Genomic DNA, 27793 nt, shown 5'->3' on the forward strand with positions numbered 1-27793 from the left:
TCCCTGTAATGCAAAAGCAAATACTCAAAATCCTGTCTCCACTTTATGAACAGTATCCAAATATATTACTTTTAAACCTAGCAGATGTATTTAATATATAAAATTCTGAGTACATACTCAATAAAATAGCAGAAATTTATGTAACACGTATACTAACATCCTCGCTCTAGGAGGAAAATCCTCTTATTACCCTCATTTTACAAAAGAAGAAAATGAGGCACCAAAGCTTAAGTAACCTGCCCCAGGTCACTGAGCCAGGAAACGTCAGAGACGGGATTCAAACAACTCAGACAATCTGACTCCAAAAAAATCTAAACTTTAGGCTTTTCAAATAGGTGTGTTTCAGTCATGGTATGTGAACTTCATTAAAGCATAAATGAAACAGTCACCGAGGCCAATCAGAAATTCCTTTTAAATATTCTAATGCAGAGGATATAAAACCAACACAAAAGTTACCAATGATCATCGAAAGCTCTAACTTTAATAAGCGCTCTATTTGCAAATAAACCCAAAACATTACAAAACTTCCTTTTTATATGGAAGATCATGTTAAACTTGGTAATTCTGTGAGAGAATAATTCATATTTAAAAACAGCTACTACAGAGACAAACTGAATCTTCAAAATCTCCTCTCGTGCCAACACATTTCTCACCATATGACACCGAGCAACTCAGGCAGTGAGCTGCACTTCACTGCTGAACTCATTATATATTCAGTCCAAAAATACCCATTGTGCACCAGACACGGTTCCGGGCTGTGGAGAGACGTGAGGACAGACAGACAAGTGTTCCGACCGTATAGAACTCCTGCTCCAGGGACAGTCAGGCTGAACATCAGGTTGATAAATAAATACACAAGGGAGAAAACTATCAGGTAGGACAAGCACTCTGCAGAGAACTAAATAGGCGGCCACTTTAGGTTGGGTAGACAGAGACGGTCTGTCGAGGAAGCACCTTGAGTTGAGATCCAAAGGGGGTGAAGCTATGCAGGAAAGATGAGACAAACTGCCACCTGGAAAGCGTATGCATGTGTCTGTGAGTCTCAGCACAGCGAGCTTGAGCTGCAGACACCGCAAACATTTCCAGGGAATGACTTGCAACCATTCCAAACACTGCTTTGGGAACTCTGCCGCTCTCTGCTTTAGTACTTACACTGAAACACCAATATATCGACTAGTAAAACACCTTGGTCAGAATGAAACAGCCTTAACATAATCAGAACCTTACCTTTCCTCAGGGGCTTCTTAATGTCCAAGTCTCCTGAGCTCACCTGATCTTACAACCTCAGCTAGAAATGATACACTCTAGATCTGTTCTTCAGCAGGATGCTGGAGTTCGAGGGTGTGCTGTATCGGTATTTGGTACGTTAAGAGACGGAAAGGAAAACTTGCCAGGCTGCAACTTCCCCACCTGAGCACCCAGAGAAGATGGGTGTACCATATTCCACAGAGAGAGGGTCATCCAGCACATAGAATTACAGTGCGTTTATAATAAGCCACTCAGATTAGGTGTCCCACTGCCCGCAGGAAATTCAATTTCCAGCCCAAACCTGAGGAATCCACTGTGGCTTTCTCCATCCAGGTCCACATACAAAGAGCAGTTAACAGAGTTACATGGGAAACAGACAGACAACTGACATACATTAACACCTCTGAGATGTACAAGTGCCTCAAACTTACCCCTAGAGGGAGTGTGAACAACACTTAGTGTTAATCATTCATTCATCCAGAATGAGCTGGCGGAAGAGGTAATTCAAGCACAGAGCCCTGGCAAGAGAAAAAGAAAAAGGTGATAAGAAACATTTTTTTTTTTACACTTTTATAATTAAAGTTCAGTTTCTCAGCATTGTGCTGTATCCTGGGCTTGATTCAAAAAGGGAGCAGCTAAAAAAATAAAAATAAAAATAAAAGGTTAAGTGATTAACTATAAAGGAAATATAAGGATCCTTCCACATCCTAATTGGAGAAGCAGATTTACTCTAACTCCACATGGCCAAGCCATTTTATAGATAGATACATGGAGGGAGGGAAGAAAGGAGGGAGAAAGAGCAGACAGAGGAGAAGAAATAGACAGATGGATGATTAGATAGCCAGAGAAAGCCTGCTGTGATAGACCACGACTCCAGAGCTGGGAGTAGAGTAGTGAGTAAGAGAGGAGGTCTCTGCTCTCAATGAAATGAACTTCATTCAAGCAGGAGAAAGCAGTCAAAACAACACAAATAAGCAAACACAACAACAACAAAAGATATCCTAGAACAATACGTGTCGTGCAGACACCTAAACAGGGATGATGAGAGAGTGAGTGACAAGTGGCTACTTGAAATGGGAAGGTCAGGCAATGGCTCTCGGAGATGGCCAACGAGGCTGAGGTCCCAGGGCTACTTGCAAGGAAATGATCTGCCACGCAGAGGGACCAGCCAAGACCCTGCAAGAACCCGGGTGTCAGAGGCGGTTCTCAGGGACTGTGGGGCAGAATCCAAATGCAAGTGGGTCGAGTGCAAGAACGAGTTGCATTACTTATGGAGCAGGTGGTTTCTGGTTCCTCTCATGTTATGGAGAATAATACCTCCTTCCGTTGCTTGATGCGCTGCCCAGCACATATTAAAATTCATGGCCCCATCAGTCAACGTACCAGAAAGTACCTCCCTTTTCTTTCGTTTTTAAAAATGTTAAACAGATTGCTTTCAGAGAGTGAGACTTGTCTTTTTATAAGACATTTCACCTCAGCTAGGTACATAAAAGACTACTTTATGGTAATAATTGTGTACTGTGGCTTACAGCCTTGATAAAGAATGCAGGTTTCAGAGCCAAAAGATTGGGGTTCAACCCCTCAGCATCCCCACTACCACCTGAGCGAGCCCAGCCTGGTTATTAAAACAGTCTGAGCCTTTGGTTTCTTGTACTAGAAAGTAGAAATATTATCTGCTTTGCAGGGTTATTCCAAGTATTTAATGGGATAATGCACATATAATACTCAATTAACTGGCTGAAACATGCAATGCTCAAAGTGGCAATAAAGTACTTTCATTGTAAATAGTTGCTCTTGAGAAAGGTGTGATTATCACAATGACTCATGCTATAAAAATACACCTATATAACTTGACACAGAAGAGATAATAATTTTCATTTATAGGTTCACAGAATATCCTATGGGTAGACTTTCAAAAACCAGCCCAAGCTCTCTCCCTTTAGGTGAGAATTTAAAGCTAAAAAAGTAAGTTGACTTGCCCAATGTGACACAATTGGCCCAAAGAAAATTTTTAGAAACCCGATATATTTGGTCAAGAACACCTGCCTCACTGGGACACCTGGGTGGCTCAGTCCGTTAAGTGGCTGACTCCTGATTTCGGCTAAGGTCACAATCCCAGGGTCCTGGGATGGAGTCCCTCTCTCCCCCGCCCCACCTCCCCACCCCCACTTAAAATAAATTTTAAGATTTTAAATAAATCTTAAAAAAAAAAGAATGCCTGCCTCCTTAGATAAATCCTATATAATTTTAATTTTTATTTTCATTTTTTTAGGTAATTTCTATGCCCACTGTGGAGCTCAAACTCCCAACCCTGAGATCAAGAGTCACACACTACAAATAGAGCAAGCCAGGTGCCCCAAATTTTTAATTCACTTTGGAATTAACCCAGTATGGACATGAAAATATTTTTTAAGAAAATATTTTTAAATGGTAAGAATGGAAAATTGAACAAGTTTCAGTGGATTCTATCTAAATAGACTATACTGACAATTTTTAAAAGCCAAGTATTGTCCTATTTTGCTGATGGCCTGATAGATGATTATTTACTAACCAAGAAATTATAAAATATAAGATCTGCCACATTTAAATTATTCCAATGATAACAACAGAAATTGAGTCTCTAGTACCTATCATATGACAGAAGCTTTCCATACGTTAATTCTGAATACCCTGCCATTTCATGAAAATGACTTTTTTTATTCTCCAGACCTTTGCACATACTGTGCCCTGCTAGGAATGCCTCCCTGGAGAACTCCTAATTGCCCCAAGACCCAAGTTAAGGAGCACCTGGGTGGCTCAGTTGGTTAAGGGTCTGCCTTCAGCTCAAGTCATGATCTTGGGGTCCCATGTTTGAGCCCCATGTTGGGCTCCCTGCTCAGCGGAGAGTCTGCTTCTCCCTTTCTCTCTCCCTCTGCCTCTCCCCCTGCTCTTTCCCTCTTTCAAATAAATAAATAAAATCTTAAAAAAAGAAATGACCCAACTTAAGGGTCTCCTCTTCCATGAAGCCTTCCCCAACTCCTTACCTCCTGTGCCTCCACCAAGCCATGAGGCTCTATCCCTTCCTCATTCACCTCTCCACTCGATCAAATTTAGGCAATGGCATGCCATGATTTCTTTTTCACTTGTCTGTCTCCTCTACCAGACTTTGATTGCATTCAAAGTGAAGGGTTCATCTTACCTTTGCTTTCCTGACATCTAGCAAAGTGCCTTACATGTGACGTGAGTGCTTAATAAATGTATGACATATAGATCGATTAATGAACTGATGCCTCACACTGTTAACACGACATGATTTGATTCTTAAGCTGGCCTGCTTTCCCACTGCATCACCATGACTTAAATTACAAAAAAGGGGGAAGCGGCAGCTTAACTGCCATGACAGTGAACGCTGTCGGCCTGGCTAGGCTGTAGTGCACAGTCACGTGGTCAAACGCCAGACTAGACACTGCTGTAAAGGTATCGTTTTTGATGTGATTCACATTAAATTGGGAGACTCCGAGTAAAGCAGATTGCCCTCCACGTGGGTGGGCCCCATCCAATCGGCTGCAGGCCTACAGAGCCAAGGCTGAAGTTTGCTGAGGAAGCAATTCTGCCTCCAGACAGCAACAGAGAAACCCTGAGTGTCCAGCCTTCTACCATGTAGAACTGAGACTCAAGACTGCAACGTCAACTTCAGCCTGAGCTTCTGCTCTGCTGGCCGGCCCTATGGGTTATTTGGACATGCTAGTCCCATGGTCACACGCAACAATTCCTTAAAATCTTTTGATGGGGGGGAAGGTGGGTAGGTAAGTAGATAGGCTCCTATTGGTTCTGCTTCTCCGGGGAATCCTGATTACTAGACCTAGTAATCATTTTGGATTGAAATAATTTTAGGCAGGGTTACAGAATGTTTAAGTTGAGGCACACTGACTTCAGCCTTGTTCGTTCTGAGGATGAAGAATGTGAGGCCTGCAAGGACAAATGAGAGGTGTCACACAGACAGCGGGCAAGAATTCGGACCCCAATTCAGATCGCCAAACTTGCTCAGCCGTGTTCCCAGAACAGAGGACGTGGTTTTGTCACAGCGACACATGAGTGGTTGCCAAAAGTTCTTGGATCTCCGTGGCCTTTTCCACTTTCATATGAATTCCAAGGACACATGAACAATTAATTTCCATCTAGTGGGATGGACTGCAACCCATTTTCAACACGTGGATCTTTTCTTAATAGTATAGATGGGTTTGGGGTGCCTGGCTGGCTCAGTCAGAAGAACATGCAACTCTTAATCTCGGGGTCATGAATTCAAGCCCCATGTTGGGTGTAGAAATTACTTAAATCAAAACTTTAAGGAAAAATCGTGTAGATGGGTTTCAGCTGCTAACTGATGCCATATTTTAAGGCGAGTTAACAACGGGACAAGTACTGCAATATCCCAGGACTAGAGAAGCTGTCAGCCAGCCCTTTGTGTAGTCAAGTGTATGAGAGGCAAGGCAGTGAGTGTTAGGTAACCTACATCTACAGTAAAACTCCAGTCATGTTACGTTTTCAGTTACACAAAGACTGTGTTGTGTCTGTAACAGCACACAGGCACGGCGTGTGGACAGACGCATCAATCAGATTTCACTCAGGAATGCCAGCCAGTCCTGGAGCCCGTGAGCTGCCCGCCGACTTGTCACCATGACATCATTTAACATGAACCGATCGTACATGTTTCTCCCTTGAGATTTGTGATGAAAAGCTGTTCGGTTTTACAATGCTGAAGACGCTAGCCCCCCACGCCTTCCCCAGAAGCTGAATATAATTGGACCTCCAGCCACATCATAGTTAAAAATAAAGGAAGGCCACACCGAAAGCAAGCTGCCTCATTAATCAATGTATAAGCTTACTGCCAAGCCCTGGACTAAGTCACAGCATCCAGTGTTTATAAAACTTTCACTGCTGAGCGACAAGAGTGTGAGAGCCTGCAGCCATCAGTGCAATGACCAACACAGGTCAACGAGAAACTGCTGGGGAAGACAAAGATGAAGTTACTACTAGCTAACCCACGTCCTTAAAATAGGCTCCCCTCCCCAGTTACGTAAAAAGAATGCATTTCTCACTGAGAAATTTCTACGGTTCCCAACTTCTTCAAATTAAATCCCCTTTGTAACCACCATCTCTCTGAATAAAAAAAAAAAAAGTTTTAAAATTTCTGGGTTTACATTAGCCTTGCTATCATGTAGGCAGCTTATCAATTCAGAGACTCAATGTTTGTAGTAAAACAAGATACTGGGAAGTTTTCCAGGAGCAAGAAATGCAACTCCATTCACCCCTCACGGGAGCCAGGTCTGTGCCATCTGATGGAGCCCCCCCACACACACACCACCACCACCACCACCCAGCCCTCCATTCACAGGTGGATTATTATCGCAGTCTCTCAGCCCATAGAGGCTTCGGAGACATAATGGACAAACCCCTCTGTAGCTCTCACTCCGAGGCAGGAGGTAAGACTGCACCCTGTTCCTGCTTTACAAAGCCCTCTACTGGAATCAGATGCTGCCCTTAACAAAAAGAGACTGGACGGTCTCCCAGTAGATGATAGAATGTTACAGAATCCATCACTGATGACAAAGGGATGACTAATTAAAATGAAAATAGAAGTTTCGTCTATCCTCCCCAAACGGCAGACTTCTATCCACACGTAGCATCCATTTACTGCTCACCATGAACCAAGCTCCAGCAAGGTCCTTGTTATTTACAAAACGGCTCATGTGAAACACCAGGAAAAAAAAAAAAAAAACACAACAAAACCCTCAATGAACAGCTGGAAGCAGGACAGGGCATATCCATTTGGGTCGTTGTATCCCCTAGGCTGGTTTCTGTTTAGAATAAGCCTTCCCCAGGATTCCCACAATGTTCATGTATCCAGGGACAAAATTCCAGGATACAAAAGTTGACCTGAGTGCCGGATGTGCAGGACATTTACTAAGTTAATTAAATTCAATTGAAGGAGTAGTTGCAGAACGTCTGTTATGTTCAAGGCATTAGGCTAAGTGTTGGGAATAGGATGTTGACCTAGAGCCTATAAACAAATAAGCCAGAGGTCACAAAACATTGCGGGGACAGCAGGGTCCAGAGGGGTAAGGTACTGTGGAAGCCCAGAGGAGTGGCCCCGAGCCCAGCCATCAAGACAGACCCAAATTCAATAAGAATAATGCCCACATCACAAAAATGACCTGGACTCAGTGTGCTTGGTACAGCAGAATAGATCTTTCTCCACTAGGATTCCATCAATGTTTGCAAACATGTCCCCATATTCTTTGCACTGCTCCTATGGAGGAGGACAGACCAGTCTATGCCCCCTCCCTTGCATCTGCTTCAACCTAGAGAGTACAGCAGACTAGACACGACAGGATTTCCACAGGCAGGTCAGAAAAGGCCATAAAGTCCCATCTGATTTTCTCGGCGTCCTTCACCTGAAGCCCTGAGGGAGCATATACCCAGCATCATATTTGGTTTCCTCAATCCCTCATCACCATATTTTCCAACACAAGCAAAGACACTACGGATCCTCTTCCATCCCTTGCCAAGACAAAAGAAACTGATTCTGCATCGGTGTGTTAAAGCCGTCACTGAATTTTGGCTTCCGGACTGAGGGTGGCCCTCCCCCAGCTGACTGACAGAGCTCCGTGAATGTGGGGAGGACCTTCTTCAGTACATTCCGGCAGTACACGAATTCTCAGCACTTCCAAAACCTCAGCATCTATGCACCAACGTCACACATTTAGTGTGAGGGGAGGCTTGGACCCCCTTTAAGACACAGTGCTAGGCCCATAGAAAACATATGAGTCAGGCCATCTCCCCACACGTAAGACACTTAAAACCAGGTGTGGCCAGGAGACCACCTAGACGATCGTGGCAAGAAACACCTGCTTCCCTCCTCTTCTCCCCTCTGAGACGACTGTCCAGCCCATCTCCAGCCTCTCTTCCAGCCCTGTCAACACTCAGAACCATCCCATCACCATACCTAGCATCCGTTTAAAGAGAGGAGAGAGGGGCGCCTGGGTGGCTCAGTCAATTAAGTGTCCGATTCTTGGTTTTGGCTCAGGTCATGATCTCAGGGTCTGGGGCTCAAGTCCCGTGTTAGGCTCCGCGCTCGGCGTGGACTCTGCTTGAGTTTCTGCCTCCCTCTTCCTCTGTCCCTCCCCCCTGCACTCTCAGATAGACAGATAGGCAGGCAGGCAGGTTCATATGGGTGCTTGGGGAGGGGCGGGGATCGTTCAAAATGAAGCAGTACTTCCCAGTTAACTGTCTTCTTATATCCCTCTCCATCTCCCACGCTCTTGCCCGTTTAGTTTGACCAAGACAAGCTCTAAGCATAACAAGGCTGTCTCTTTATAACAGGCAAAATACCCCACATGAACAGCTAAAGAAACTACTGAAGGAAATTCTATCCACTTATTTGTTAGACAAACAGCTTACATTTGTGCAATATTATCATTTCCTCTACCCCCATCCTTAGAGGGAGGGAAGTCTTCCTTTTCATTCAGTAACTGAAGCAGCATAGGGATGAAAGAATAAATGACATCAAATGAGGTACCATTGAAAAACTGTTAAATTAGTAAATGAGCACAATACGACAGCCCCTAAAAAACAGCAAGCCACAGCACATAAGGGAGAAGGTTCCTTACCCACAATACGGATTCAAGTGCTCCTTTAGCAAAAGGGGGCGGGGGCGGGGAAACTGAAAGGGCCTACTGACCTTAAACTAGAAAACATTTGTACAACCCTTGAAAGGGCAAGCACCTCAAATGCACCTATAAAACTAATCCATCAACCACTTTTGTGCCAAGAAGTGTGTTCAGATCAGTTCCAGATTCTGAGCCATCCACAGGGACCCTCTCATTAAACAGCTTTCACCAAATACCTGTGGAATGAATGGCCCCGGGAAACTGAAAAGCTCCGAAGCAAGGTCGAAGGCACGCCTCCCATGCTGTGTGAGTGGACCCCAAGAAATAATGAATCGGGGGGCTCCTACCTTGACCACAGAGCTCAAATGAGCCAGAACCTTACCTCATTCTAAGGCTAGACATAACTGCTGAAAAAGGGCATATGACGCCAAAGGTATTTGTGGGTTTTTTCCCAGAAGATTTGTTTATAAAGGCAGTGTCGCCAATGATCCCTTTCACAGTGCCCTGAAAGTAACCGTTGAATGACTATATGGGGGAGAATGAGAGAGAGAGGGAGGGAGGGAGGAAGGGAGGGAGGAAAGGAGGAAGGGAGGAAAGGAGGAAGGAAGGGAGGAAAGGAGGAAGGAAGGGAGGAAGGGAGGGAGGGAGGGAGGGAGGGAGGGAGGGAGGGAGGGAGGGACAAATAGTGATGCAAGTCATTTCAACCTTCAATGGCAGGTGATTCAGGAATCCTTGGATTTCAGTAAACCGTGGAAAGATTTGTTCTCACGTGCTCCAGCACTCCACACTGCCACATGGGCTCCTGCAGACGACTAAAATACGTCATCCGCCTAAACTTTCCGTAGTTGCCACACTTTTCTTCCCTGGAGACAGAGCACAAGCTAATGCTTCAACGGACGAAGAAGTATTTTCGGACTGGCCTCCTCCCTGTGGACCTCCAGGAAACAATGATTTCAAAGTCATAAGCCTAGCTGAGAAAAGTGCATGCTATAGAACCCACCAGAAAAAGCATCCAGTTCTCCCCAAGCAAGGTTCATTTTGATTGCTTTAACTATTACCCTGGTGACATCTCACAGGTTTGTCCCGAGGCTGGGGGATGTCGGTCAGGGTGCGAAACATTATTTCAGATGCTATTTTTACAGGAACATAATTCACAACACCTGATGTCACTGTAACTTAAAGGAAACCACACCTGACACTTGAAGACACCATATTGTTCTTACCTAACATTTCTGCTCAAAGTCAAATATTTAGGAAAGAGAACACCTGTGCCTATGCACCCTTGCCCACAAAGTGAATTCTTTTACTTGTGAAAATAAAGAATTTGTGGGGGTTGTAGAAAATTCTCCTTTAAACACCCTTCCTCGCTGTTCTAGTGTCCTCCCACTGACAAACAATACAAGCGAGATAAAAGGTACCAGCTCACAGAGCAGGCCCCCATGGTTCCTGTGTCAGTGGTATGGAAATCAGAGATAAGGTTCTGAACAATGCTAACAAATACACAGCTGATAGCCATAGTACAGATAAGGATGTCTTTCTGGAAGGTGAGAGAAACACTTGCCAGAACACTGTTTTGGTTTTTGATTCAATTAATTTTACAGAAAGGAGCCCATGTCGGCGTTCCGGCCATCACGCGGCTATCGCCGCTTCACCTTACGCTACGGGGCAAACCAAAATGACCCAAGGAGCAAACCCACATCAGGAACTTCTTAAGCAAAGCAAATCCTAGGATCCATAAAAATTCAACCTACAGCTTTACACTAGGAACACCTGACCCTTCGGCTGGATTAACTGTAGCTGACAAATAGCCCATTTTACAGTTAGTAACATTTAAGTTCCTGTTAACAGCAAGGTGCAACGCTGGGCACTCTGAATGCATGATGTGAGAATGAATCAGGCACAGCACCACTTATCAAAGGGCCTAGGGCTACTAGGCGAGGAACGACAGCAAAGACATTATGAATTCTATGAAGAGGCAAGACAATTCAGCCATCTGGGGTGAGAGCAAGATGGTACTGTGAAAAAGACTGCCAGAAACTTCCCTGGGTTTAAAAAAAAACTCCACTGAATCTATACAAAAGGGACATTTCAACAGCAATGCCAGTAAGATTATCAACCCAAACTAGAGGGCGATGTCGTTTGGATGCAGCTTAAAAAGAGAAGAAAACAAAACATACAAGAAAACATCAGTCTCTATAATGAAACTATAGAATTTTTTTAAAGGGTTTGGAGGAGGGACACCTGGGTGGCTCAGCTGGTTCAGTAAGCGTCTGCCTTTGGCTCAGGGGATCCCGGAATCAAGCCCCACGCCGGGCTCCCTAATCATCAGGGGAGCCTGATTCTCTTTCTCCCCCCTGCCCATGCTCTCTCTCGCTCGCTCTCTCTCTCAGATGAATAAAATCTTTAAAAAATAAATAAATAAATCAAAGGCTTGGCAGATGCAGGAGATCCACTTCCAGAGATGAAGGCAGATCGACACCTGCAGACAAGAGCAGACTGGCATCCACAAAGACGGCCCAGGGGGCAGCCTCCGGAACAGACAGAGCACCGGCAGAGATGGGCTGGGAGTTAAGACCAGGACAACATTAATGCCAGGCTGCACAGAGCAGGGCAGCCTCGCTGTGGACCCGGCCATGACGTGAGGAAGCGGAGAAGCCATGCATTTTTATAAAGAGAGGGTGAGAGCACAGACGAAGGACAGAGAGACCAGGACCTGAGGCCAGGAGGACATGGATAAGCATGGAATGCGATCCCCCACCAGGTGAAGTGAGCGCAGACAGAGAAGCAGATCAGGACGGCCCACGACAGACACCCCTGGAGTCTGAGCTGTCACTTGGGCTTTAGTCATTAGAAGACAACTTCAAGAGAAGTCACACGCCAGCACTGGTGGGCCCCTCCTGACCACACCAGACCAGCACCATCCATCCATAATGAATGAGCATTAATTGAAAGGAGCTCAGAATGATGCAAATAAACTGGAAATCACAGAGTGTGCTTGCAAAACAGAAAAGAGCTCAGCCTTAAGAATGCCAGAGTGCATGGGGAGGCATTAGGGACAAAGCCGGGACCTGCCCCTTAGTCATTCACCCATGTCTCTAAACCTCATTTCCCTCCACGCAAAATGGAAAGGATTACATCCACCTTCCAGACTGTTGGGAAAACAAAATGAGAAAAAAAAAATCTTTAAATTACCTGACATAGGGCCTGGTCCAAGTTAATAAAGGTTAGACAATAAATGTTAGTTCTCTCTTCTTGTTCTGGTTTCTGTAAAGCAGAAATAAATGCAGGCTTTCTTCCACAGTGAGCAGTCCTAATAAAAACTCTGTATTATTTTTAACTAGCACAAGGCTAGCAAGATGACTCAGTAATGCCAAGGCCAGGCCTAAATGTCCGTTACTAACAAATACTGTAAAACATTTTTCAAAAAATATTTCTCTCGGAACTGAGTGGGTAGGTAAATTATAAGTTAAAAGGAAAATGTAAATTGAGAAACCCGCAAGGTCAGACTCAGAAACTGTTGTGTTTCTGTATCTATCACAATATTCTAGAACTATTTTCATAATATTCTAAGATAATAATTAAATTAATTAGGTCATTGAGGCCTTCTCCAATCATAGACAAGCAAGGGAGCCTTCTGAAGAGGCAGGCTATCTACCACAGGGCTATTTCTGAGTTTAGTGTAAGGCTAAGCCTATAGGATAGCTGTGGGATTTTTTTTTTTTTTTAACGTAATCTCTACACCCAACATGAGGCTCAAACCCATGACCCTGAGATCAAGAGTCGCACTGTCCACCAAATGAGCCAGCCAGGCACCCAGGATTGTTGTTTTTTAAAAATAGATTTTCTATCACTAAGAAAGGTACTCCTCATGCTTTAGGGGTCTGTAGAATAGACAGCCTCCTGTTCTTTGCGCCCAGTTTACTATGGGAATTGTTGAGAAACCAGCATATGTTATGGCAAATATATTAAATGTGAACTCTGTGTATGCAAAATTAAAAGAATTTGGGGCAATTTTAAATATGCAGTAGCTGGATGTAACGGAAGATGCTGCAATGTCACGTGTTCTGGAGCTTGCTCGCCCTGGGGCCGTCCATTCAGCAATCTCCACCTTCTCTCGGGACCAAATCAGAGTCCACACCAACTAGCATCAAATTACTTACCACACCTAACCTCCTTGTACCTCCCTAAACAACGATAACCACAGAATTTCCCTAGATTGAAAGTATTTCAGACCTCTAATTGTAATTACTTCAGCATGGAATTAGCATCTTATTTCCCAAGGGTATTTTATTACATAAGGTTCATAAGGATGAGAAACTAAACCTTCAACTGGAAAGTGGTTACAAATGAAGAGGAGGTGGGAAAGGACAGCGGCATAGGCCTTTCAGGGCCCAGAAGGAATGCTCTACTTTCTTCAGCCTCTTCAACCATCGCAGGCACTCGACACCCCATGCCTCATACCCCAAATCAATTACTACTAATAACTACTGCACCCCACCTGCACCCCACCGTCCTTGCCCAGAGCTGCTCTGCGACGCAATTCTCTCTCACCACTCTCCCAGCCTCCCCTCCACCCTCAAGTTCCCCAAGGCCCTGGTCATGAGATGAACACCGACGGCCCCATCCCCAGCTCTATGGACAAAGGTCTGAGAATCTAATACTATTTTAATTAAGTACTGGGATTTGTTCTCAAGACAGAAAGTGCAATAACCATAGTTTAGGGACTAATAGCATCTTCATCCCTTAGGAACAACTTAATAAACATAGAAGAGAAAGGTTTATTGATAATAATTTGAAAAGCTATTGTTCTCAAAAAAAAATACTGTTTTCAAAAGAAATAATGTTAAATAAACTTACTGCGTTCAATTTATTAGATAAGAGTAAAATGCTTAAACCGTATCCAGATATTTTAAAATCACAGTACACTCTTTTACAAAAGACTAACGTTCCAAGTAAATTAGCTCCGATACAGAAAGGAACTCATGACAACGTTACTGTCTTTTGGTTGGAACCCCTGCACCAGCAAATCAGCAATAATATCAGCTATCGATCAAGCATGGATTAACAGGACTTTTGCAGGACCTGGGACCACAACAGCATCATCGGTATGGTATTACACTTGCTGTGGGTCTTCCTGCGGACCACGAACGCAGGCTCTCGGTTACAGGGATGATCGACCGCTACATTAACCACCACATTAACGCTCTGGGAAAAGCACGTTCAGGTCTCTCTCCATCCAGACTCACACTCCCAGTGTGAATCTTCCACCTCCCAGACTCAAAGGGATTTTGTGGGGATTACTGATGTCTGAAAGATCTTTCATCTTTGGGGATGAAAGGGCCTAATGAGTATTTGTTGGGAAGCACTCCCACTCTGCCCTATGGGAAGGCTCGGAATTCTCTTCTGAGGGTGTCTGCTGCAGGTAGGAAAATGTTACGTTTGAAGTAGGAACTATGATAGACTTTTAATTATGGGGAGGTGGGGGAGCTAGCTGCTGCACACAGACAAGGAGCCCTTCAACTCTAATTTTTCCTCGGCCGCAGCGGTGGGTGTGACCTTGAGCCTCACCCTCTGGCTCGGTAAATCCAGGTGACGCACACAGAGCCCCCTGTGAGAAACAGGGCTTCCAATCAGAGGAAATCACCTGAAGCGGAAACATCTGTACATACTGCAGCTCTGTACAGCTGACTTGGCTAGAGCCTCAGGCCCTTCTGGAACACTACTTAGTCAATAAGAAACAAGAAAAACACACATGGACAACTAAAAATGGATAAAAATGCACTCTCCTACAGGGTTTTTTATAAAGCCCTGTGATTTTTAAACTTGAACAGCAAACTTTAGGCAGGATAAATACCTACTTACAAGCGGCATCTAAAGGAAAACCGATTTAGGTCCTAATAAACAGGGAGTTTAATTCTAACTGTCGACGATCGTTTCTCCAGGAACACATTTCATTTGTCACAAAATCTAAGACATGCTCCCTGCACAACTTCTTGCCCGTCTATTCTCTACCAGGTTCCTTCACTCCCCCCCCCCACCGGGTTCCTTCACTTCCCCCCCCCCAACTTCCCGCCTCCCTCCCAAGCTCCCCCACACCTCCACCCATCTCCACCATGTTGCTCAGCCTGAGCTTGGTCCGCCTCTGTCCACCTTTAACATCCTCCCTTCTGGGTGGCTTCGTGGCTTTCACCACCACCCACGACAGCCAAGGCTCCCTCTCCAGTGTGCCATGGCTCTTCCGGACCTACCGGGTGTGCCCCCTCAAAATCAAGAAGACCCAAACTAAAGTTATTATTTCCGACCCTACCCTGCCCCCAGATTACGCAGTTCTGGGCACCCAAAGCAGGATACCGGCCCCCTCTCTGGCCCCTGTCACAAGACAGAAGCCCGTCAGTTAGCCCAGGCTGGCAGCTGCCTCATCTTCAAGTTCAGGGGCCTGTAAGGCTCCTCCTTCTTCACTGTCTCCTTCACATGTCCCTCCCTGTCCAGCAGCCTGCAGGAGCTGACCCTCGCCCTGCGTCTACTGTTTCCCACTGCCCGTTTCGAGTCCTTTCTCCAGCCACACATCTCCCTCCACACAGCAGCCAGAGGAAAACTCTAAGGCTCGAGTCCCATCCTGCTACATTCCAGTGTGAAGCCTTTCAATATGATTACAAGACTTCTTTTCATGACACAGGAAACCCCACTGACCCTTCCAGCTCCTGTCCTACGGGCCCCCAACGCAGCTCCCTGCGGCCCACAGCACACCGTGCACTCCAGTGCCTCCGCGCCTCCCCTCCCCGCTGACATGCCCCCCTCCGCTTCACCAGAAAGGTCTCTTCACTCTCAAGACCACCTGACATGGTTCTTCTGAGACGGCCTCCCTAACATCACGTATGAGGGATAACCAATCTTTACTTGCAGATGTATCACTGCTCTGGGGTCAAATCTCTATCAGAGCGCTCGCCACACTTTGCACAAACTCTTTGCCCATGTGCTTCACTAGGGCACAATCTCTGTTCACGGAGACCTTCTTCAGCATCCCTAACACGGGGCCTGGAAAAGTCCGCATGAACAATGACATATATACAATGGAGTATTACTCATCCATCAAAAAGAACGATTTCTCAACATTTGCTGCAACATGGACGAGACTGGAGGAGTAATGCTAAGTGAATAAGTCAAGCAGAGAAAGACAATTATCATATGGTTTCTCTCATCTATGGAACATAAGAACTAGGAAGATCGGGGCGCCTGGGTGGCACAGCAGTTAAGCGTCTGCCTTCGGCTCAGGGCGTGATCCCGGCGTTGCGGGATCGAGCCCCACATCAGGCTCCTCCGCTATGAGCCTGCTTCTTCCTCTCCCACTCCCCCTGCTTGTGTTCCCTCTCTCGCTGGCTGTCTCTATCTCTGTCAAATAAATAAATAAAATCTTTAAAAAAAAAAAAAAAGAACTAGGAAGATCGGTAGGGGAAGAAAGGGATAAAGAAAGGGGGTAATCAGAAGGGGGAGTGAAGCATGAGAGACTATGGACTCTGAGAAACAAACTGAGGGCTTCAGAGGGGAGGGGGATGGGGAATGGGACAGGCTGGGGATGGGTAGTAAGGAGGGCACGTATTGCATGGTGCACTGGGTGTTATACGCAACTAATGAATCATTGAACTTTACATCAGAAACCAGGGATGTACTGTATGGTGATTAACATAATATAATAAAAAAATATTATTATAAACAGCAAAAAAAAATGAGCAATGACTGTTCAGTGAGTGAATGACATAATAAACAAAACCATGTTCTGGAATACAGTAGTTTAATCTAATGAACCCATTCTAAAATGCTCCTTCCACTTTCTTCCTATCATCCAGAAAACCAAAGTTAGTTCTGGTCCAACAGTCTCCACATCTTGATGAAGATCGCACAGAGACATGCCCCAAAGTTGTCTGGGAAGCCAAAGGGCACCTATTCGTTTCTATAATGCACAAACACAATTTAAAAAAAATATTTCTTCTGCATTCAAAGCCCAAGCTGAACCACAGGCTCAGACATACTTAAATAAAGGCACTTTCTTGGGAACTGAGTCCACACCCACCTCAGGGCATCCTCATCCCAACACAAATTTTCCTTTAAAAGATAAGACAATTAATTCACCTCGAGTTTTTAAGCCCCGTTGCCCTTGGTTATTTATCATTTCCCTGTTCAACTCATCATAAAGAAATTCCTGAGGAACAGCCTTAAAGACAGGAAGGATATGCTTGCCAGAAACCTTTCTTGATGAATACAGATCACGGTATAGGACTTTTTTTCAAATCGCCAAAATAAACCAAATTCCAACTTTAAAAAGAAATACCTGTCCAGACAGCACACTGCAGTTGAGACGTAGGAGGGCAAAATTCATGGCACAGGCGAAAAACAGAAAGACAATCTATTTCTTCAAAATCCCATTATTTCAATGGCCTTTAATGACATAATAGTGGGAAGCTGCAGCATGACTCAAAACTGTGACAAAGCAAATCATCTGAACTTGTTTTTATTTTTCTTATATATTTCATATATATATATACATATATCATACACATCTCTATCTTATATATGTGAGCTGCGATACACGAGCGCTATAGGCAGTGTCTCTCTTCTACGCTGAACATACCACCCATAACCACATACGCCATCCACTTCTAAGCTTTTACAATGTAATTCCTTGTGTGCACCTACTTCTTATCTTCTTTTGGTGTCTAACTTCAAACAGGTACAGATGACTACCCTTACCACGGCCATATGCAAATACATGCTGCTGTACAGACCAGGACAAGGTTCCTCAAAGGTGTGCCGTCATTTGCTTCCAGTGAATGGAGCTCTAGTCATTCTCGGATTCTCCTGAATCCAGCAATGGGAAATCAGGCTGACATGTTTACTAACAGCTCCCAGGGGCTATAAAGGATTATAAGTCACCAGGCAGGTTCTTCTCACTCACAGAACTTCCTGAAGAAGGAAACAGAACCAGAATAGGGTAGCTGATAGTTCAGAAGCCAAGAGAGAGAGAACATGCTCTCCGAGGGAAGGGCAGTCTGGGATGTAAGTCTGCCTCCACCTCTTAGGGCTGCAGTGATTACACGCGTCACGTGTTGGAAAGCACCCAGCACAGACCTCTCTCCTCCAAGCTCCAGGCTGCCTACCTGCCATTTCCACCCGGTGGTCTGAGGGCAATGGAAGGCACCCCTCCTCCCCCGCAGCCCACCTCCAAGGCCTGCTGATTGCTCCTCAGTTCCTGCCCCCGTCCTCTCCTTCTCCTCTGCTGCCCCCCAGCCACACCACCATGGCTCTCCCAGGCTAACACAACAGCATCCCAACCGGCTTCCCCGAATCCCCTTGTAACACCCCTGCGGGGTCTCCCCAGTGTTCCTGGATGAAGACTACGATCTTAGGAGGATAGACAAAGTCTTGCAAGGTCAACTCGTACTGCCTCTCTGGCCTCACCTTCTGCACTCTCCTCCTCCCTCCTCATGCAACAGCCGCATCGTCTCCTGCCACAGGACTTTTGCACACACGACCCCTTTGCTTGAAGTGAAAGAATCTTTCCTCTTCCTGACCCCACTCCAGCCTAATTATTACCTGTCCTGATCCTCAAAGCTAGGTCAGGTCCACTCATAGAAACAGGCGCCTCTTCCTTCAAAGAATTTTCCAAGGTGGAAATAGCGTATTTTTACTCATCAATGTAGGTCTCTTCTACTTCACTCTAAACTCAAAGGATGGCAAAGAACAAATTTTACCACTATCTTAGTCTGGGAGTTCCTGAAATGGAGCCTGAGATGAGGACATGGGTACAGACAGTTCATGTGGGAAGTCATCCGAGGAGGAAGGAAAGAGAGAGAACAGGGACAGCGAAGCAGGGAAGAAGGGAAAGCCAGTCCAGCCCATGTCACTAATATTGTGCACGACAGGGCATCAATTCCACCAGGATCTCCCGGGAGCTATGCAGAGGCCACCGGAGCTGTCCCCGGGGAGAAGAAGGCAGAAGCATGTGTCCACTGGCGTTAGTCCCCTCCTAGTTTCAGGCTGTGCCCAGCGGTGTTAACTCTCCCATCTGGATCTGTGAGCACAGCACATGGGCTCCCGCAACACTGGAACAGGGCAGAGAGCAGGCACAAGGCTGTCACCACAAAGTGCATCTGAAACCACAGGGACACTCCCTCAAAGATGGGTCTGAAAATGGAAGTGGGCCATGACGATGTGGCTCAGAGACTGGGTATCTGCTACACTCGCTATGTGTTCCTGTGCCCAGCACAGAGCCTGGTATACTGGAGAACCTCATACCCTGGAATAGTGGGGGTGGCTCTCAGGATCATTACCTTTTTTCACATAAATACAACTTCTCTCCAATAACACTGGTAGAATATTTTTTAAAAATTGGGAAAAGAAAGTTAATTCCAGGGATGTCTGCTGGCTCAGTCAGAAGAGCACGCGACTCTTGATCTCATGGTTGTGAGTCTGAGCCCCACTTTGGGCAGAGACTACTAAAACAAAAAGAAAGTTAATTCCACTATGATGTCCTGGAAGGTCTCTCCACTAAGGGCCACTCGGAATTGCAGGAGAGTGGTTCCGATAACAAAGAGTGTAAATTTTTATACTGTTACAACAAGAAGAGTACGTGCTTCATAATGTAGGTAGCTATATTTACTATCTTGAGCACGGGTCCCCAAGCACTCTTTTTGCCTCTAGAACATCAATAAAGATACTTGTTGGAAACTGGAAGCAAATATTACATCTACGTCCAAAATAACTGGAGAGCCTGAGGTGAAAATAACCCTAAGATATTACCTAAGTGATATAGAGTACACGTATAGCCCTCTCCCTAATCCTGAAGTATCTATAAATTCTGTAAGATTACGGACTACTATCAGAAACTAACAAAGTGTTGCCAGATGGGGCACTTACATACAAAGCTTGGTTCTGTCAAATCCCTTCAACTTAAGGATTTTACCTGCTTAAGACTCAAGAATTAAACAAAGATTTGGGGAATGTTTATTGTGCACAAGGACACCACTAAGGTTATGTGGAGAAAAACGGAAAGCAAATTCACTTCCGGTCATAAAACAATGATCTATACAATACGGGACAGAAAGACGGATCTAGATACATCTAGAAAAAAGAAAAATGTTATTTAAAACCCAAAGTAACTGCCACCGCTTCTGTCTTCTCAAGAGAAAGCACGATTCCTATCTGTGGAGAGATCAAGCTATAGTTCTCCTTTCCATCTAGACAAACTAATGAAGGAAGGAGAAAGGAAAGACCAAAATGGGAAAGCCTCTTCCACCTTCTGCATGCATGTGGAAGGTGGACAGAGTCCTAGGCCTTGAGCAGCTGTTAATGGAGGTGGGGTGGGGCCTCCAGAAATGGAGAAAGCCAGGAGACCCCTGCCAAGTCTCTTCTTTTTCCCATGCCAAGTCTTAATGAAGAGAGGTCAAGCTACATGACTGGGTGCCCGTGGCAGTGAAACCCTAGCAGTGGGACGGCCAGAGGTCTTTCAGAACGGAGAGGGGTAACCTCTAGTATCAGGATGTGACACTGCTGAGTGTAAACGAGGAAGAAATGAATGTCCTCTGTGCTGAGTCTCGAGCCAGCTCCCCACAACCCAACTGGGTCTCCAGGGTCCTGCAAAACGGGGCCCTATGGTGCTGAAACGGCCCTAGAAGAGATTTGCAGGGAGTTTCTGATAACCCTGCAAATCCAGCAGGTGGGGAAGATCATGAATAGAAATACTTGTAAAGAACTAATCAAAAAATCTTTATGTCAACGTAACAGACATCAGGAAGGTATCAAAAAAGAATTTTACCGAATAGCTTTCAGTTCATTGTTTAAAGCTGAGCTTGCTTCCCATTTCTGAAATCAAAGCCTATTACAAAGGAATAAAAAAAAAAAAAAAAAAAAAGCCAGGCCAAACAGTAAGACACACCAGAAATATGTTGCAGAAGTGCCCTAGAACACTGCAGCCCACCCACTGCAAGCTTCCCTGGTTGGCCCCTCAGAAAGTCTGCGTGCACACACTGCCTCCTCCTCCAGGAAGCAGCCCTTGCAGGCAGCGACGCTGCACCAGCAGACCATGCAAAACTGATTTCTGCCCACTCTCGAAGCCTTCACGGTCTCACACGTGATGTGATGCAAACAATAAACACCAAATATGAAACCTGGTGTAAACAAAACAAGACTCTAATAGAGAGGCTCAGGCTTAGAAACAGCGTGGTATCTTCACAGGGAGGCTGAAAGTGGCCTGTGGGGGCGGGGCAGAGGCCGGCAAGAGAGACAGTGGAGGAAGGGGGGAGTGGAGGGGCCAGGACCTCTTTGCATGGTTGTTATTCAGGGATGGCTACACAGCGCAGCCCAGCTTTCCGAAGTCAAATGCTACCCAGTTGGAAGACCTCATCAGGCCTCTCAGGTATGCACCAAATCCCTGGTCTCCAGATTCCCAATACTGGGTCGGCCTGCAACCAGGGGTTTATTAACACAGATTAGCAGCATGACTGGCTGCCAAGTTGGCTTGAGGGCAAGTACCTGCCCAGAGATGGAACCAGAGTTAGCATGCCAAAAAAGGCACTGTCCTTCCTTTGCACTATGTCATTACTTTCCTTCAAATATAAATTCATACTTGAAAACATAAAAAGGAAGTTCTGCTTTTGTAATAAAAATTAAAAATTAAAATTAAATTTTAATTTAAAAATTAGAAGGTCATTGGGATCGCCTGGGTTGCTCAGTCGGTTAAGCATCTGCCTTCGGCTCAGGTCATGATCCCAGGGTCCTGGGATCGAGTCCCACATTGGGCTCCTTGCTCAGCGGGAAGTCTGCTTCTCCCTGTGCCTGCTCTGCCTGCCACTCCCCCCTGCTTGTGCTTTCTCTCTCTTTCTGGCAAATAAATAAATAAAATCTTAAAAAAAATAAGGTCACATGGGGACAAGAATAAAAGAAACACACAGTGATTTCCACAGGCTTATTTATAGAATTCGCATTGCTAGAATATAAGCAAAACAGAAAGAAAGGTTTAACAGTGTGTTTATATGAACAAAATTAATTTTGCCAAGATCCTACTCTGGCGAGGAGAGGGGAGAGGCGGGTGGAAGAGAGGGGAGGAAGAGAAAAAGGCGGGGGGGATGAAATGAGACATTTATCTTCACTACAGTAGTAACTAGAGCTCAGGATAAATATGTAACCTACAAGAAGGAGGTCTTGTTTATTTTCAATATGCTAGCACACAAGTTATTAATCACATGGGCCACGGAGTATAATTATGTAACCGAGTTTTAATGTTCAAACCCTGTCAAGCCTCCACCTGGAATTACTCAAAAGCATTTTGCCCCCATTGAGAAACAAAGAAACAAAGTCTCCGCCAAGGTAATAAAATTCCGCAGTGAGACGCTCCCCTGCAGCGCTGGCCAGCTCTTATACCACATTTGGTTCTGGGCCAAACCAAAAGTTCTGAGGAGGTCAAATATTTAAATTCCAGCCCAAAATAAAGTCACAATCACAATTAAGGCACAAGCAAGCCAGATACATAAACTTATCAGGGTTTTGTGCTTTTAGCAATGTTTACGAGACCATTTCCTTTTATATGGGCCATGAAGTTTGCACATCTCAGCGCCATAAAAGCTGGGCTACACGTTTCAGGTTTGGTTCTGGAAAGTAAGGTACTGAACTCCACATTAACTGATTCCAACGCTCACCAATAACATGCACGTTCCTACATTGGCAAAGGAACTCTTCTGGGTAATTACCAAATCAGCAGAAAGCGAAAGAAGCTTAAAAGAAATTTACAGTTAAGTTTGTAGATGGTTAATAAAAACCCTGCAACCAGGACTCTAGGCCACTTACTCATTCGTAGTCATCAAAAGAAAACTATCCATTACCAAAGGTATAAGGTATGTAGTCTTCTGCATGAGCCATATATCAGTCTAGCATCTTCCTTCTAAGCTCTGTATCTTCCGTGGGATAATCATATGGGATCCCACATAAATATTTTGCCATATGTATTCATCCATCCTTTCCACATAAGTTCTGCTTTCTTCTATTACTTTTATCCACCGCTTCACCACGTTATATCCACATATACATAGTTTTTATTCAGTTATAAAATGCATGCAATAAAGTGCACAAATCTTAGCTGCACAGTTCCATAACTTTTTACATATATATATATACACATATATATATACATATATATATATTTTATGCAACTATCACTCAGATCAAGATAGACTGCAGGAAATGTACACATAATTGTTCATGGCCATACACACATGCATAGACCCCACATACTCTATCCCTGGGATCACAGTAAGGCTGTGGTATAAACACACAGGAAAGAGATCGACCACAGTATGATCAACCACTAAAACATTACTCTTTAGCTGATTGTGGAAAAAAAATAAAGCATCATTTACAATTTGATGCAGAGCTCTTGTTACTGCATTTCTAAGTCCTGAGTCATTACCCCTTTTATTAAATCATGTTGCCTTGCCACTAGATCTGAACCAGTTATTTTCTTTAAAAAAAAAAAAGTTACAATCACATACAGACTGGGAGAAAATATCTGCAAATCACATATCCAATAAAGGACTTGTGTATCCAAAATATGTATTTAAAATTGTCAAAATTCAACAATAAGAAAATAACCCAGTTTTTTAAAGGGACAGAAAGTCTGAATACACAATCAAGGAAGATATACAGATGGCAATAAGCACATGAAAGAGGCTCAGTCTTATTAGTCATTAGGGAAAGGCAAATTAAAATCAGAAGGAAATATCGCTATGCACGTTAGAATAGCTAAATTCTTTTTAATAAAATAAATTAATACAATCAAATGCTGGTGAAGCTATGGAGCAACAGGTGGGAATGCAAGATGATACAGCCACTTTGGAAATAGTTTCACAGTTTCTTATGAAGTTAAATACACACCTACCCTATAACCCAGCAATTTCACTCCAAGGTATTACCAATGAATTAACTCATGCTCAAAAGCCTATATGGAAATGTTTATCCATAACCTCCAACAACTGGAAACAACGAAAATGTCCTTCAAGAAGGCAATGATTAAAAAACAGTAGTACCTCCATACCACGGAAAACTACTCAGCACTAACAAGGAATAATCTGTGATTCACCCAATAAACTGGATGTATCCTACATGCACTTTGCTAAGTGAAAGAACCAAAAAAATAAATAAGCCAGACCAAGAAACAAAAACAAAACAAAAACAAAAAAAAACAACAAAAAAAACCTCATTTACATGACCTTCTGGGAAAGGCAAAACTCTCGGGAGAGAATCAGTGATCTCCAGGGGGCAGGGGACCAAAGAAGTTGAAGATAATGGAACTGTTCAGTATGCTCTGGGGTGGTGAATACAGGACTCTACGCACCTATCAAAACCCACTGAACTATTCACCACAAAGAGTAACCCGAACTGTTATGTAATATTTTTAAAAATCAATGAGGGTGTCAGGGGCTCTCAGGATAAAACGGAGACTGCAAAAAAGGAATGCACCTGTGTAAGTGGATGACAGAACTTCACTGCCGTGGGGGTGGGGGGGGAGAAGCTGACCGGAATAACTCTGGAACTCAGAATTCTGATACTATAGCTAATGACGGAAAACAAAAATTATATGAAGACTGTGCTGTAGCTGATAAATCTATTGCTCTCAGGAGCACCAGCTGGCAATTCCAAAATTACTTTATATATACTACTACTAAAAAATTAAATAGTAGATAACGGAAGCCAAGATTTCCACAAGAAGAAAAGGGGAAGGACAGAATGAACCCAGTGGTTCTGGATAATTTATGTGTGTGTGTGTGTGTGTGTGTGTGTGTGTGTGTGTGTGTGTGTGGTCATAGATACAGATATACATACATATAGATATGTGTGTAGATTCTGCTATATCAGTATAAACTCATGTTTAACACATATAGAGATACAGAAATAGGCATATATAGTCAGAGATAACCAGTGTGAATTCATGTCTATTTTTTTTTAAAGATTTTATTTATTTGACAGAGAGAGAGACAGCCAGCAAGAGAGGGAACACAAGCAGGGGGAGTGGGAGAGGAAGAAGCAGGCTTCCCAGCGGAGCAGGGAGCCCGATGCGGGGCTTGATCCCAGAACCCTGGGATCACGCTCTGAGCTGAAGGTAGACACTTAACGACTGAGCCCCCCAGGCGCCCCTCATGTCTACTTTAATAGAGAGAAATACAGATGTGTGCATACATAGGTCAGTATATATACAAACATTTCCTAGTTCTGTTCATTGAGTGAGCCTAGAAGCAGCAGCAACCCTCCATAAGCAATGAGCACACCCAGCTTCCAGATCTTGGTTTCTAAGTACCATTTCAACTAAAAGGCACCAAAGCTTTTTGCAGAAATGGCTAACTCCAAAGCTGGAGTAGGGATAAACCAAAGACGAACCAGGCACATCCTGTAGTTCCAGAATGCCCAAAGGACACAGGACTCAAACTGAAAGAGTTTTCAATCACCAAATTTGGAACAATGTGAACATAATAATGATAACCCAAAGAATAAAATAAATGACCATGAGTCCACAATGATAAAACTCACCGAATAAACAAATAAGTAGAAGAAACAAATCTTACTGACAAAAGAACTACAATTATTCAATGTAGAATGAATGAGGAATATAGGAAATCATTATTAGAACAGCAGTCATACTGCTCAGGCTGGATAAATACTCAAATCAGTGGGCAAAACTACAGAGAAATTGAGGTATTGCAGATACATCCCCCCAAATTTGCTAAACACCATGCTGGTTTTCTGATATGACTACAAATTACTTGATACTCCTCACTCCAGAAGGTGGAGCTAAATCCCCTCCCACTGAGTGTAAGCTGGGCTTGGTGACTTGCTTCTAAGGAAGTATAGATGTGAAAAATAATAATTGTACTGTGGAGAAGGCTGGCTGACACCATTTTAAGCAAGTCATCATGTTTAACATCACCAATAATAAGTCATGTTGATATCATGAGCCCCTAATATGGTACAAAAAGGATACATAACCTTTATGATATTCTGCCCAAAATCAATAACTTCAATCTGAGAAAACATCAGGCAAACACAAAGGGACATTCTACAAAATTCCAAATCATTACTCACCAAAAATGTCAAGGTCATAAAAATCAAGAAATGGTCACAGATTAGAGAATACTAAAGATATATGACAACTAAATGCAATGTAGAATCATGAAATGAACCCTGGAACAGAAAACATATATTAGTGGAAAAACTGAGGAAGTCCAAGTAAGTCTGTAGATAACAGTATTAAACCAATTTTAATTTCCTAGCACTGATCCCTGAAATATTTTCTTCTTCACATTGTATAAACAGCTCCTAATAACCTTTCAAAACACAGGTCAAATGCCTTCTCTTTCAGGAAGTCTGCCCTGATTACACACTCTCTGATTTGTTGGATACCATTCCTTTGTGCTTCTATCAAAACACTTATCACTCAGTCAGTACTGTACTGTTTTTCCCTGGTCAGCATCCTTTAGGGGCTTGAGGAAGACAGGGCAGTGGGGGATTATGATCGTGAGCTTTGGAGATCTGCCGGATCTCAGTTCAAACCCCAGCTCCACAACTTTCCATGTGATCTTGGGTAAGTAACTTAAATCTTTCAGACTCCCAATTTTGCTCATTGGTAAAACAGACCCAAGACAAGGAGCTGTTCAAGGATTTCATGAAGTAACATACGGTGATTAGCTCAGTGCTTGCAAACAGTATGATTTCAATAATCGTAGTGAATGTTACCAATCACTTTATCATTGTCAAGGGCTGAGTCTTTTCTAGTGATTTGTATAGTGCCTAGCAGGTGATAAGGACTCAGAAAATGTTTGCTGAATGAATAAATGACTAACATTCACACTAACAAATATTTATCCAGTATCTACCTCACATACTAGCAACCCTTATCCTTAAAGGTATAGGACAAGACTTGCTTCTTTGGCTTCACATTAAAATCACCTGGGAAATTTTAACAATCTAATGTCCAAGTGCCACCCACAGAAATTCTAACTGGTCTGAGATGGAGCAGGTTGAGCCATTCATCTGCTTGGAGGAAAAGGAAATATACATGTAACAACATCCCAGTAGTAATAAGCACACCTAGCACCCAGTTCCTGGTTTCTAATACAAAGAAACCAAGGCTCTTTGGAGAAATAGCTGATTCTAGGGTTGGGGCAGGAGAAACCACCATGATGAGGTATATAGCAAAGGGACACTAGAGCCAACTGAAAGAGCTCCCAATGGCCCACACTGAAACAATTCGAGCAATAAAGTAATATTGGATTATAAACTGAAGTATAAAACAAATATTACCCATGAATCCATACTGATATAAATAAATGATTGGATAAATAAGTAAACATAAATCTTCTACACAGAACTATAAATACTTTATGTAGATCTTTTGACCTCAAGGAGGTGGAGAATAATTCCCATTCTTTAAGCAAGGGCTGTTCATAGGACTTTCTTCCAAAGGGTAGAGAATGAAAAGAGACAAAGAGCAGCTTTATAGTAGAAAAACCTGGCAAATACTACCTCAAGCCAGGTAATCAAGGTTAATATCAATAGTGATAGGTAATATTGATAGTATGTACCCTTGATATCATGTGATAATGGCACTTCATCTCTGTGGTCTTCCTCCTAAAAACACGTGAGTCCAGTGTAATCAGAAAATTGAGGGGCATTCTACAAAATATCTGACCAATACTCCTCAAACTGTCAAGGTCATCAAAAACAAGAGAAGTCTGAAAAACTGTCACAGCTAAGAAGAGGTTAATAATACATGATAACCAAAAGTAATGCAGTGTTGGGGCGCCTGGGTGGCTCAGCTGGTTGAGCTTCAGACTCTCGATCTCAGCTCAGGTCTTGAT

The 27793-nt window shown here is 43.8% G+C and overlaps 1 protein-coding gene across 4 annotated transcripts in view; it reads right to left on the reverse strand.

Moving 5' to 3' along the window:
• Window positions 1-27793, reverse strand: part of TIAM2 (TIAM Rac1 associated GEF 2) — a 218698-nt gene that overhangs the window by 132763 nt on the left and 58142 nt on the right. For 3 of the 4 annotated variants that reach the window (XR_008958917.1, XM_057310932.1, XM_057310928.1), the window contains exon 2: window positions 1680-1766. The exons of the other annotated variant lie outside the window; for it this stretch is intronic. The gene's annotated coding sequence lies outside the window, so the exon portion shown is untranslated. The remainder of the gene's footprint in view (window positions 1-1679; window positions 1767-27793) is intronic. 4 annotated transcript variants of the gene reach the window in all.

This window comes from Ursus arctos, unplaced genomic scaffold (assembly GCF_023065955.2).
Source record: "Ursus arctos isolate Adak ecotype North America unplaced genomic scaffold, UrsArc2.0 scaffold_13, whole genome shotgun sequence".
Taxonomy (NCBI): domain Eukaryota; kingdom Metazoa; phylum Chordata; class Mammalia; order Carnivora; family Ursidae; genus Ursus; species Ursus arctos.